This window comes from Lasioglossum baleicum, chromosome 6 (assembly GCF_051020765.1).
Source record: "Lasioglossum baleicum chromosome 6, iyLasBale1, whole genome shotgun sequence".
NCBI lineage: Eukaryota > Metazoa > Arthropoda > Insecta > Hymenoptera > Halictidae > Lasioglossum > Lasioglossum baleicum.
The window spans coordinates 5,897,909-5,910,061 of NC_134934.1; positions in this window are offsets into that span (position 1 = coordinate 5,897,909).

Consider the following 12,153-nt stretch of genomic DNA (forward strand, 5'->3'; position numbering starts at 1 on the left):
TCGGAGTGATCTTCTGACGGAAGGTCCGGGGCTGCCCGACAGTGAAATGATTAAGAAGTGTAGAGATAGGCACCGATCCGAGACGAGGTGCAGTCGCCGCTGCGGGCCATCGCAATTTCATATATCGGGAATCGACAGGTATTCGCGGCACGATTCGAAATCGGCGGAACGTCCGAGAGAAATTACGGCGACGCGGCACGTCGCGACGGACTCGCACGTCCACCGTTTATACGTCGGTCCGTGTCCGGATTAATTTAATGAACCGCGATGTTTGCACGCGTGCCTACGTGCGTTCAATGCCGATCCGATCCGATCCGTCCAGAAGTCGATAAAAAAGCAATGGTATCGATAATTCCTGGCACAGCCGGCCTTACTCGCGATTCGAACTGTCTTACATCCTTTTCCTCTGGCGCACCTGCGTGACGACGAGTTCCTGACTGGTCGATTATGGTTAAGGCTCGACTCTGCAGTTGTCACAGAACCATCCGTGACCTCCTCGTCCGATTCTCCGATCCCGAAATTGTTCGGAACAGCAGATTCGGAAATTGTTGCTATCGAGTTCGCGAAATGTTCCGACTATTCATATCGATATTCTGCGTTCGCCTACGTGGATAATGGGTCCAAATAAGCGGAAGCGTATAATTTAACCATTTATAAACGCGATAGAATTATCCGCGTCAGTGTACCGCTTCTGTGCCGGCCATTATTGCCGGAGCATAGGGAAACGCGGAGTTATTCAACCGTCTGATTATACGCGCCGATGTATTCTACTTATATGTACATTATAATTCGCCGGCGACATCGGTCGAACAGACGATTCATTAGTCACCCACTTAACGACGCGGATTAACGAATCATTAGATTACTTTTGTCTCCTCGGCGTGTTTACTATTCATACTGCAAAATATCGCGTGCTCGAATCTCAATTGCGTGGGCAACAATTGTGCAATTAAGCGGCTGAGGCGAGGCACAATCGTCCATACATAAAACAGTCGACCTGCCGGCTGACGTTACAATACTGTAGATCAGAATTTCAATGAATTTCAAAAATCAGGCCGTCGCACACCTCGTATCACCGATTCCTCACACTTCTTCGAAGTTTACTCGACTTACAAGTTTCATAAATACGATACAATCATCACATTGGGTCAAAGGAATCCGAAAGAGCAATCTCGCTCCGCCAACTGTATCAATTCCTCGACTCCTCTTCTTGTCTTTCTTATTTACTAACAACCCAAACACAATTTCCTCGATAATCGTCACTATCAGATGAAAGGCTCCGAGAGAGAGAGCGCGCAGGCTCACAAAACGAAAACGTCTCGAGCGACAAAGCGGTTTCGGACGGGCGCTGGTCCGAGCGTGAAACATTCACGAAACAAAGGCAATTCGTTCGATCGGCTCTTTCGTTGTTTACCTAGTCAGCAGACAGAAGGAGAGAGCGAACGATTTGGGCTAGCCAGCGCGGTGCCATCGCAACGAGAGAGAGAGAGAAAAAAAGAGACAGGAGTAGAGTAACCTCGGTTTTTCAGCGAGTCAACACAATTTGCGTCTTACGAGCAATTCCGCGAGTCGCCGGGAGGTTCGCTTTCCGGGGGATTGCATGCGACGACGATCGTGATGTGTTTGCTTTCCGTCGACGTCGTCGTCGTCGTCGTCGTCTACGACGGATATCACGGCCGGATCCGACTGTTCGCGGAGTAAACACACAGGGCTGCGCTCGCGGGGGTGTGCGCCTCGCCTGCTAAAGGGTGGGTTTCGAAACGGAGACTCGCGACGAAACACCGGGGCGTGGACGGTTAACAAAACAGAGTGGGTGGAAAGAGGACAAAGGGGATTGGAAGTACACGTCCATACGCGAGCTACTCCAATTCGGACCCGTGGAGACTACCGGCAGTTAACTTATCTAAATGTCCGTCTGCATCGCAGCATCGCCGTTGTCCCGAGCCGCGTTAACTTTATCGAAACTCGTTTGCCGGGAGTCGGTGCTCGCCCACACTACGGAATTGGACGGGAATTAGGCGACGTTAATTTCGAGTTAGATTACAAGGAGGAGACGCGTGACGAGGCCGTCTTCCACGGCCCGGAACGGACGACGACCTGTTTTCGTACTTGTTGCCCCGACGTTCTTGTTCCGCCGGACGATTAAGGATGACGGTGGACGGAGGAGGTTCCACGGGAACGGAAAACGGAAGAGGAGATTGATGAACCGGCGCGAGCATGGCCGGTCGGCCCGGGCTCGTTATATTTCAATTACTTCCGATTCTGAATGTATCCCACAGGAGGCGTTTCTTTCCGCTTGCTAATTCTCCGCGATCCTCTTCTTTGCTCCTCCTGGCCTCTTTTCTTCGTCCCTTCCTCTGCCGAGCCCTGGTTCGCCGGACCTCCAAATGACCTTCGGAAGTATTATCCTTAAATTGTTTCAGTGTTTAGGTCAATGGAATCTTACTTGAGTACGGTAAACTTGGACATGGTATTTCATGTTGTGCTTTTTGCAGAAATAAATTTGTTGAAAGAATACCGGGGATCTTAATATTTCGTAAATTAAAAGCTTGAAAGAAAAGTCACTTCTATCGCAATAACTGCCACTTTGAGCAAATCGATTTCTTCCTTATACATTTTGTCGTGTCGCCAAAAATAACGAGGACATTTTCGATGAAAATCGCAGGTGAGTCACCCCGTACGAACAACAAAATAGAATTTCATTTACGGTTTCAAGGAAAGCAATAACATGGAAATCTTCATCGCGAGCGTGACTCGACGTTATACGGCACGGATTTAAGTTCCGCGGAACAATGCAATCTTCATTTTCCACTATCAAATGAGTCATTCTAGATCTCGTCCAGACACCGAATGAATCGTTAAAACGAATATTGCTCGAACTCGATCAAGATGGATCCTAGACGGTAAGTTGATCCTAAGACAGGTAACGTAGTCTCGCGGCTGTTATTCACAACCGCGAGATGCATCGCAGAGTCGACTACATTATCCTCGGTTTACGAAGTACCGCGGCTATATTGTGCCGAGACATTAATGAATTTCATTATATTAAGCACACCGGGGCTCTATTCGTTCGCATTAGCCCCGTGTAGCCGACGCGCGATTGCTCGTTACGCGTTAGAACCAACCAAACCAACACACACAAAACCGAGACTCGGCCCGGCCCGGCTCGGCTCGACGCGTTCACAAACTCGCCCGGTGTCGATAAGTAGAACAGCGTGCGCCCGCGCGCTCGCTTTCATAAAGCCGGAAGGGTATTAACTATAAAGAGAAACGAAATTATCCTCGGGGATAATACCGCGGGGCCGATGTTTATTAGCGGAGCGCGACCGCGCGAATCCTGTTTGGTTCCGATCCGGCTATTATGTAAAATCAAATTTCCGCCGGTCGGAATCGCCTCGAAACGAAACTCGCGGAACACGAGATCGCATTTACGCCGTCGCTCGTGCAGAAGAAGGGGTGGTAAAAGGGAGGGGATTGCGAATCAGCATGAGAGAGAGAGGGAGAGGATAGTGCGTGGGGCGGATACGAGGCAGAATTTCGATTGTGAAACGGAATAGTTTAAATTCGGGACGATGCTGTTACTGTACGCGTGCGTCCCCGACCGCTAAATACTCGCGGACCTCGCGGAACAAAGTTGAATCGGAACCGTAAACAGAGCTAAGCTACTTACCAGTATAAATTCAACTGTATTACCGGCCCCCCTGGCACAAAGTAAAACAGTTTACCTCTGAATACCTATCACATACCGAAGTTCCTGTTGGACGTACAGCGCACCGCACCGCACTGGGCTCGGCTCGGCGTGGCGCGCTACGTTCACGGAAACGTAACACCGCGCACCAAGCCTGTTTTCATATTTAAAGCCGCCCCCGATCCGCCGTGTTATCTGAGCGCCGTTCAACCGCACACCTATCCCCCCCCCCCACGCAGCTCGTCCTCCCTCGTTTTACCTTGCTTATAATGAACGCGTTACGCGACCGCACTTCGCGCGAACGAAGATTAAAGTCGGCTGGAACGAGCACGTCCCACGGAGAAACATCCCCCGTTTAACGCGGCTCTTTAAACCCTGTTTACAAGACCTTTTCTTTTATAGGCTGTTCGACTGTCGGATAATTCTCTGTTCATCCCGGAAGCCCCGCATGCCTGGAAACTGTTTTCGTCCCAGGAATGCTGGATTTATTAGTGGAGCACAGAGATTGAGAGAAAGGTGATTAAGTGATTTTTTAGAAGTACGTTGTTAGCAATTTCGTATTTGGTGATCATTAGACAGCGAATCTTTATCTGTATAAATAAAAATGTAAACGTCCGCTTGTTTGCAATCGAACATCTCCGTAACGGCTGAACGTAGAAAGCTGGGGTTTGAGCCATTAGACGCAGCGTTTCTCCGGGAAGGTTTACGAGGAATCAGCATGCGAAAAAGTCCATTCGTTCGAGAGTTTTGACAACTTTTTCCACCGGCTACAATGCTAACTGCTTACTTTCAGTTATGTGAATGTGGCGCGTTTGCGAAAACATTGATGTATTATAATAATCGATATGGTTTCGTGTTGATTCGCATTATCACCAATGCGTCTCGACGAGAATCTTCTCAGTGGTATTCTGCTTCAAATTATATCGTGAAATATATATAAATAGAAAGATTGACCTATTCGGAGTGATTTGTTCTGCAAGTTTCTCATTGCATTGGAATTCAGCTGAGTAGATTGATCTGCGTTTGAATTGAAATATTTGTTTTTTAGTTCGTGTTTTTTCTTATTTAATGTTTAGCAATTTTATACATCTGTGACAGGTAAAAACATGCTTTTAAAAAATTCTGAGCCACGGCAACGCGTGGCGGGAGAAAGTAGTGCGAAATAAAAATTGTCATCGAAAATTGCAATTTCGCACCGGACACAAACGACCCAAGTTGTCCACGGAGGGTTAACGCAGTATTAAAACATAAATGGCTTAATTAACTTTTCATAACCACATCTTCGAGTCCCAGACCACTGTCGAGTCGATCACCCGGTGCTCGGAGCGCGAGATCATCATGCTGATAACAAATGTCTCTGTGAACAATATCGATGAAACACGTAGATTAACCGCGATTTTCTGAATGGCATCAACGCGTCCATACGGTTTTAACGATCTCCGTCGTAACTCTGCGAAACCGTGGCCGATAGCGTTTAGCGCAGTCAGAATTCCATAATACCTGTGAACGCGCTCTCGAAGGGAGCAGAGAGAACGTGTTCGTAGAGGGGCTCACATTTTACGAACCACTATTATCGTCCGAAATTGTGCGGTAATTATTGCCCGGGATTCTGCGCGCGGTTACGGGGTCGCAGTATAAGCGACAGCGCGATTACGATTACTTCCGGGAGGCTATGGCACAGAAGGAACAATGCTACAAAGCAACCCAGCCCTTTACAGTTCGGCTCCCTTAACGAAGGTACACACGTCCGGCTCAGTGCAATTCAAACAGCGATAGTTGACACCTGCTGGCTTATTCCCGTCTCGCCGATCCTCTTCCAACTTCTCTACGCTTTTACATCGAGCAAAGTGTGCGCGAAATATTCAGCTAGACGCCGCGAATACTCAAACAACAGAGATACTTCATATTCTTATCACGACACGTTTAACGAACGCATCTCCTTTAAAGCAGAGCTCGTCGCGTCGTTTGCTATTCCACACAAGTGCCTCATTTCGGCATTCCTTGGCATTTTATGATGATATGGTTCAGTTTTTGGAAACAAGGTGATGTATATCTGCTGGATTTATGTTTATTCATTTTCATTGATTGGAAACATTGGGAATATTTTATTTCTGGGGACGTGTTGATAGCTGTTTAAATATTAAGGAGACCATTTCTTCAACAAAGAAACATTTTCTGTGATGAAGTTATACACAAACGTTTGTCCCAAAGTGATGAATGTCTCAATTCTGGCAACTCTATCAAGAGATAGTAAAACGTAGTAACATTGTGCATAAACATGTTTTACAAAAATTCTGTGTACACATTTTCTACCTTCTCTTTGATTCTTTTTCCCTGGACGATTGTTATTTCTTCTAAGTTTGCAATAAAATGTTTTATCAAAAAGCTCTACTTGGATATTAATATTATTCCTGAAATTCCTGCAAGTCCCCCAGTCGTGGCAGAGAGAAATGTAAACGCGAGCCCCAGCAACCATAGATTGAAAGGCCCTTTGCCGTATCCTTGCTAAGGTTTCCTCAGCCGAAGGATTCTCCACCGCCTTCGATAGCCACCCTGTATCGACCCTTCGGTCGGCCGTGTCCCATATCCGTTTAGTTGAGGTCTGACCCTTCTCATAATATCGTACCTAGCCCTAAGAAAAAAGGGACTACTCTCGCCTTTTTATATTAGCACGCGGCCCGGAGGGAATTGCTGAAAACGGCGCACGTATCCAATATGTGCTAGTTCGGAATTTATTAGGTGATTGCTTCCACTTCCCGGCAGAATATTAGACACCTTTGTCAAATTAGTGCCGACGTTCTGAGTGAAACAATCGGTCCCCGTGAATGTCCCACATCCTGCCAAATACTGAAATAATACTTAACGATTCTGTTGAAATTACCACACTGACACTACCATTAATGAAGGACCCTTTGTAAAAGACTTACATTTCAATGTTTCAATTTTTAAACATGTGTTAAATGAATCATTTTTATATTTTATAAAACATGTACGACAATTCACCGTATTTACGAAATTGCGATCATTGAAGTACATAATTTTTGCAAAGATCGTGACAAAGGAGTGTTTCTAACAGCATTATGTTTTTATTTCGTTGACGCTTTCATTGCACGGGGCCACTGTTGAACAGTCATCCGTGTTCTTTCGGAAACACAACACAGCCAGCGATGTCGCAGCTATTAGAAAAGGAATTCCGCATTTTCCGGCCGGAAGGATTTAAATGGACCGCCGGAAGCGTAGCTTAAGCGCCTGTGCTCCTTTCCCCGTGGCGAAACGAACCAGCAAGCAGAAGATTAAGTTTCGTGACCCACATACAGGTAGCCTGCACCACTGTTTATCCATTGATGGAGGAGAGAAGCCCGGAGACACTCGGCTCCCCTCGATCCCGGCGAATAAACAGCACGCCGCGCCGATCGTGAATTTCGCAGCGACCCTCTGTCGTTCCACCCCCTTTCGTAGGAACCGGGAGGGGCTACGTGACGGAATATGTTCTCTCTCTTTTTTATTTTCGAACGCGTTCAGGACTATGCCGAAGAGGATACGACCCAGTTCACGTCGAACGAACCGCGTATATTGGGATTCCGTTCGTCTTTAGTCGACCGCCATCGACGTGCTTACACGAAGAATTATGCCCTCCTCGTGAGAATTAAACACCCTGCTGCACCCTGCTGCGCCCTACTGCACCCTGTTCACACGATCGACTTCCCTTGGATAGCATACACGTCTGAAGTGCCAACTTCGCGTTGCAACGATACACGGTGATCAGGAACCGAGATTTACCTCTCTCGTTGTACTAAAAAAATTTTCTTCTGGAAGTATATTCTATTCTGTTTTTACACAACTGTTTTTCCCACGAATTGAAAACTTCGTAAATTTCCTCTTTATAAAATTTCAATAAGGAATTTATCTTGTCTTTAAGGATGTTCCTGGAGGTACAATTGGAGACAAAAGTACAAGAAATTCGAAATCCATCAATACATGCCAATGAAAGCCATTAATGAGTATATTTTGCATTAAACTTTTGCGAATACTGTACCCTCTGTAGCTATATTCAGTGGTCTACGCTTGTCGCGTTTCCATGCTAGTGAGAGACAACACGATAAATCTGACGTTTTGTAACAGTTTATAATTTTTTTGCTCTATAACTGTTTAGTGGATCCTAATAAATTTTTAACATAATTAATTACATAATTTTTACTACATATAAAAAAAACTGGAGTTTCCAGTTGTGTTTTTTCAAGGTTTAAATAGGCTTTGAAGTGGAATTTTATGAATTCTCCATAAGAAGACGTGTTAAAATGTGCAAACTTTAAGTTGCTATAATTCTTAAACGGTGCAGTAAATCGAACTCAAACTTTGGTAATTGCATTAATTTAGTAAGAATTGTATCTTGTCAAATTTTCAAAACTTTTGTTGCGTTTTTATATACCTCCAGAACATCCTTAATTAAAAAGTAATTTAATTCCCTTTGCGTATAACTTTAATTCTTGAATAAATTTTCCACAAGTAGAAGAATAGATGAATCGCTTCAAAGACCATAATGATATAAATTTGTTTTTCGACCAATCGTGAGATAATAATGAAGTAAGCTGATTTGTTCGAGAGTTATGGATCTCTGTGTCCATTTAAAAGTCAGACGGGTATGTATTCGAAGGCAGCCCGATAATTTATTTATTAAATCGTACACCGAGCGGCGCCGGGATTCCAGAACCGTGAATATATTAATCCAGGAAATGCAAGTGATCCGCCAAATGCCAGACACCTCGGGATTTTATTGTTTCAAACCGGATATATCAAGCCTCGCCAGCTTATTTATAAACGAATTCGAGTTTCCTTTTGTAAAAGATTTTTCAACGCAACTAAAAATTTTTCTTTTTATTCGTCCGGTTACAAAAATAATGGAAAACAGAATTCAGGAAATTCGATACAGTTTATTGATTTTATGGATGTTTGCTCGGAAACATACACAGTTTGAGGAGTTTTTATAAAGCCGGCTGTGTTTTACGTTGCTTTTTCTGTTTGGAGAAATATATTGACGAACGCTGCTTGCATTGTCTCTGTTTCTATGCATCTTTTTCCCGGATACAATAAAAATCTCTTTCTGCTATCGATTCATTATTATGTTTCACTAAAAATGCATTGGTTCGATGCAGTTTCACTTGATTAAATCGAGAGGTCGTGTTAAAATAATGGCACAGAGATTTAATAGTGGAAAAATGAGTTTCCACGTTCGTCAGAATGAATGGAAGTTTATGAATAATTTAAATAATAGGTTCTCATTAATTCTATTAAATTATTAAAGAAAGAAACATTTTTCATTCTTTCTAGTATTCGAGACTTTGATAAATGATCTACCTCTGTAAAGAGAAGCTCTACCTCTGATATGAGAATTCTACAAACTTCGGACTTCAATGCAATACCATTTTCTATATTTTTAAAATCTCTCCTATATATTGTTATAATTACACTAGATTAAACTCAAAACATTCGAATGATAAAGAGAATCTAACAACAGATTTGAGTTTATACATTAATTGAGCTCTATAGTACAGGATTTATGTATTTACCAGAAAAAGTCATGAAAATAAATTCGAAAGGGTGAAAAAATAGTGCAATTTAACCGATCTCCTATATCGAAGCATTAGCGATGAAAACTTTAAACGGCGATATCTCGAAAGTGAAATTATGTGATATGCGACGTTTTTCTCGACAACTACAGATATAGTCTGTAAACGTAAAAGTATTGTCGCGTTGCTTCAAACATCATTTTCAAGCATGTTCACCCCCGACGTCAATTAACATTTTCCCAGCAGAGTGAGGCTTGCGGCGAGTACACGGGGACTCGTTTGCAGATGTTTATTTTCCGAAGACTTGGAAGTCAGAAGTCATCGAGGGTGGCACGAACGCGTTCCGTACCCGTTGTAGGGACAGGGTAGCTGCGACCCGTCGTCGTTCGAAAACCGATAAACCGAAGGAGAGCGAACCGTCTCGCAACCCTCTTCTGCGAGTCTCGACGCGGCGTATCGTTCTTAACCCCCCTTTTCCCCGTGTTACGGTCTGACCCACCCCATCAGCATCCCCATACCCCCGTCGGCTCCTCGCTCGATCCCCTTGCATACTCGAGGGTGAAAAACTCGGGCGGACCCTCCGAGGCAGCGTCTATTTACCATAAAATAGAGTTTCCAGGTCTGCGCTCGGTGCACCGTCATTTATTTCTTCCCCGCTGCTTATCGGCTCATTTCGCGACACACGCGCGACCGAATTCAAATGATCGCGGCGAGGGCAAGCACATCCTTCGATACGCGATCGCGCAAATTCCCAACCCTTATCATTCTTTCATATATTTATTTCACTACTAATTAACCCTTCACACCCTGACACTTTTCTCGGATCAACTACCAGGAAATCCGACTCATTTATTTATTATTTACGGAAGTAGTTGCTGTATCTACATATACAGCGAGTGTACAAAGTATTCGTACATCTTTTGAAAACGAATAACTTTTTCAAATTTGTACCCAACAGCTTGAGCTGTTTTGAGACGTTAGAAGTATTAGTTTACTAGCTAATATGTAAATCATTTTTTAAAAGTTGCTGTTGGCCGCAATTGCGAAGAAAAAAGGAGAGGGCACGATTTTCAAATTTTTTATCTGTGCCCGTAACGAAAATTTAAAAAATGTATTTTGTAAATGTTAGTAAATTACATATATGTAAAAAGTTTCATTGAAATCGGTTGACGCATAAAAAAGCTATGTGCATTGCAAGATGTAAAAATCTTTGAATTTAGGGCTTGCGATTCATCTAAATCACAGGTTCTTACAATTTTTGTTCTTTTCAATCAATTATATTTCATAACAAAAACAACCTTGTCCGATCTCGTTGAAACTTTGTACATGTATATAACTTACATAGACCTACGAAAGGTACCTTCTAAATTTTCATTACAGGCACAAATAAAAAATTTAGAAATCGTGATTTTTACTTTTTTCTTCGTACTGGGCTCAATAACAATTTAAAAAGAAAATTATTTACACATTAGTTAGTAAACTAATCCTTCTAACGTCTCTAAAAAATTCTAGAAAAAGTGATTCGTTTTTAAAAGGTGTACGTTACTTTGTACACCTACTGTATGGTGTTTATTGTCAGCATTTTAATTGTTAGGAATTCATTATTCGGAGAAGTTGAGAGGCAACTGTTTCCAAGTGCTGACAAAAGGGGATGGTTTTTCATTTTCGCGGTGCAGAGAACGCACTATGCGACGTATCGCAACGATCCCATGCTCTCCCCGTCATTCCACCTTTTATTATCCGTCGACTGACGGCTCGAGTGGAATTGGACGGAAAAATCTGACAGCCGATGGACGTCCGTTTCCGCGATACCGCGTGTTCCACTTCCTTCTAGCCGCGACCTCGTTACTTCCTCGTTACCGATGTCCCACGAAATCGGGACGAAGTCGGCCGGAAGACATCTCCACCCGTTTTCAACGGACATTTATTAGCATCGGAAAACGACCATGCTCCCCTGGAAACCTGACTAGCAACAATTCCTCGGCGATTTCACGCTCGAACCACCGGCTGAGTCAAAATCATTTACATATTTCACGTTTCTGGCTTCAAAATTGTTCGAGACATCATAGAGCTTTTATAAGAGCATGTTATTCTATGAAAATTAATTCACGTCTCAATATATGCAGTCTCAATGGGCTAGTGAATTGAATAAAATATAATCACAACATTTTTTTGTGAGACAATGTTCTAAGGTAAGTTTCTGATTCATGTTTGGCTACTTGATACTATTCCGCCTCCTTTTATTTTGCATAAAAATCGGCAGTCCCCGAACTATCAACACTCGAACCAATTTGCTCGGATGTCTCGAAAGTTCGTATCCGTCGAAGAATTTCATCATCATCGTTGACGGGGTCGTTCCGATCTAGGATCCGGTTGTTTCTGATATCGGTCGTAAAACAGCGAGTCTCGAGCCGTAGATCGGCTCGAACGCCCGTCTGAAATAACCTCTCGCCCTGCTTCATCCGGGTCTGTTGCCGCGTGAATCATCGTAAAAGGGACAAGCTCCGACAGCGAATAAATCTCACTTTATAAGGGATGTTCGCCGGGCACGTACGAGGAGTTAGTGTCACTTTCATCGATTCCCGGCTGCTCTGAGAGGGTGCAGCTAGCTACATCCCCGTGCGCGAGCAAACTGAATCCTTCGGCGTCTTGTCGTACCGACCGACCGAGCCGGAAACTTGCGGGAACTTGCAGATATCGCGAGTCCCGCGATTCTGCGGATTCTTTCGTTCCCGGGGTATGGTGAGATTTCGCGTTTCGGGGTGGAATATCCGTGATATAGTGGCTGAAGCCGATCTATTTTATTATCTGAGCGGTATTTGTAATATTATTGGGTATATTATATTTACTAGGTTGTTGCACACGAAATGTCCGATTTTTAATAGTTACGTTAACATT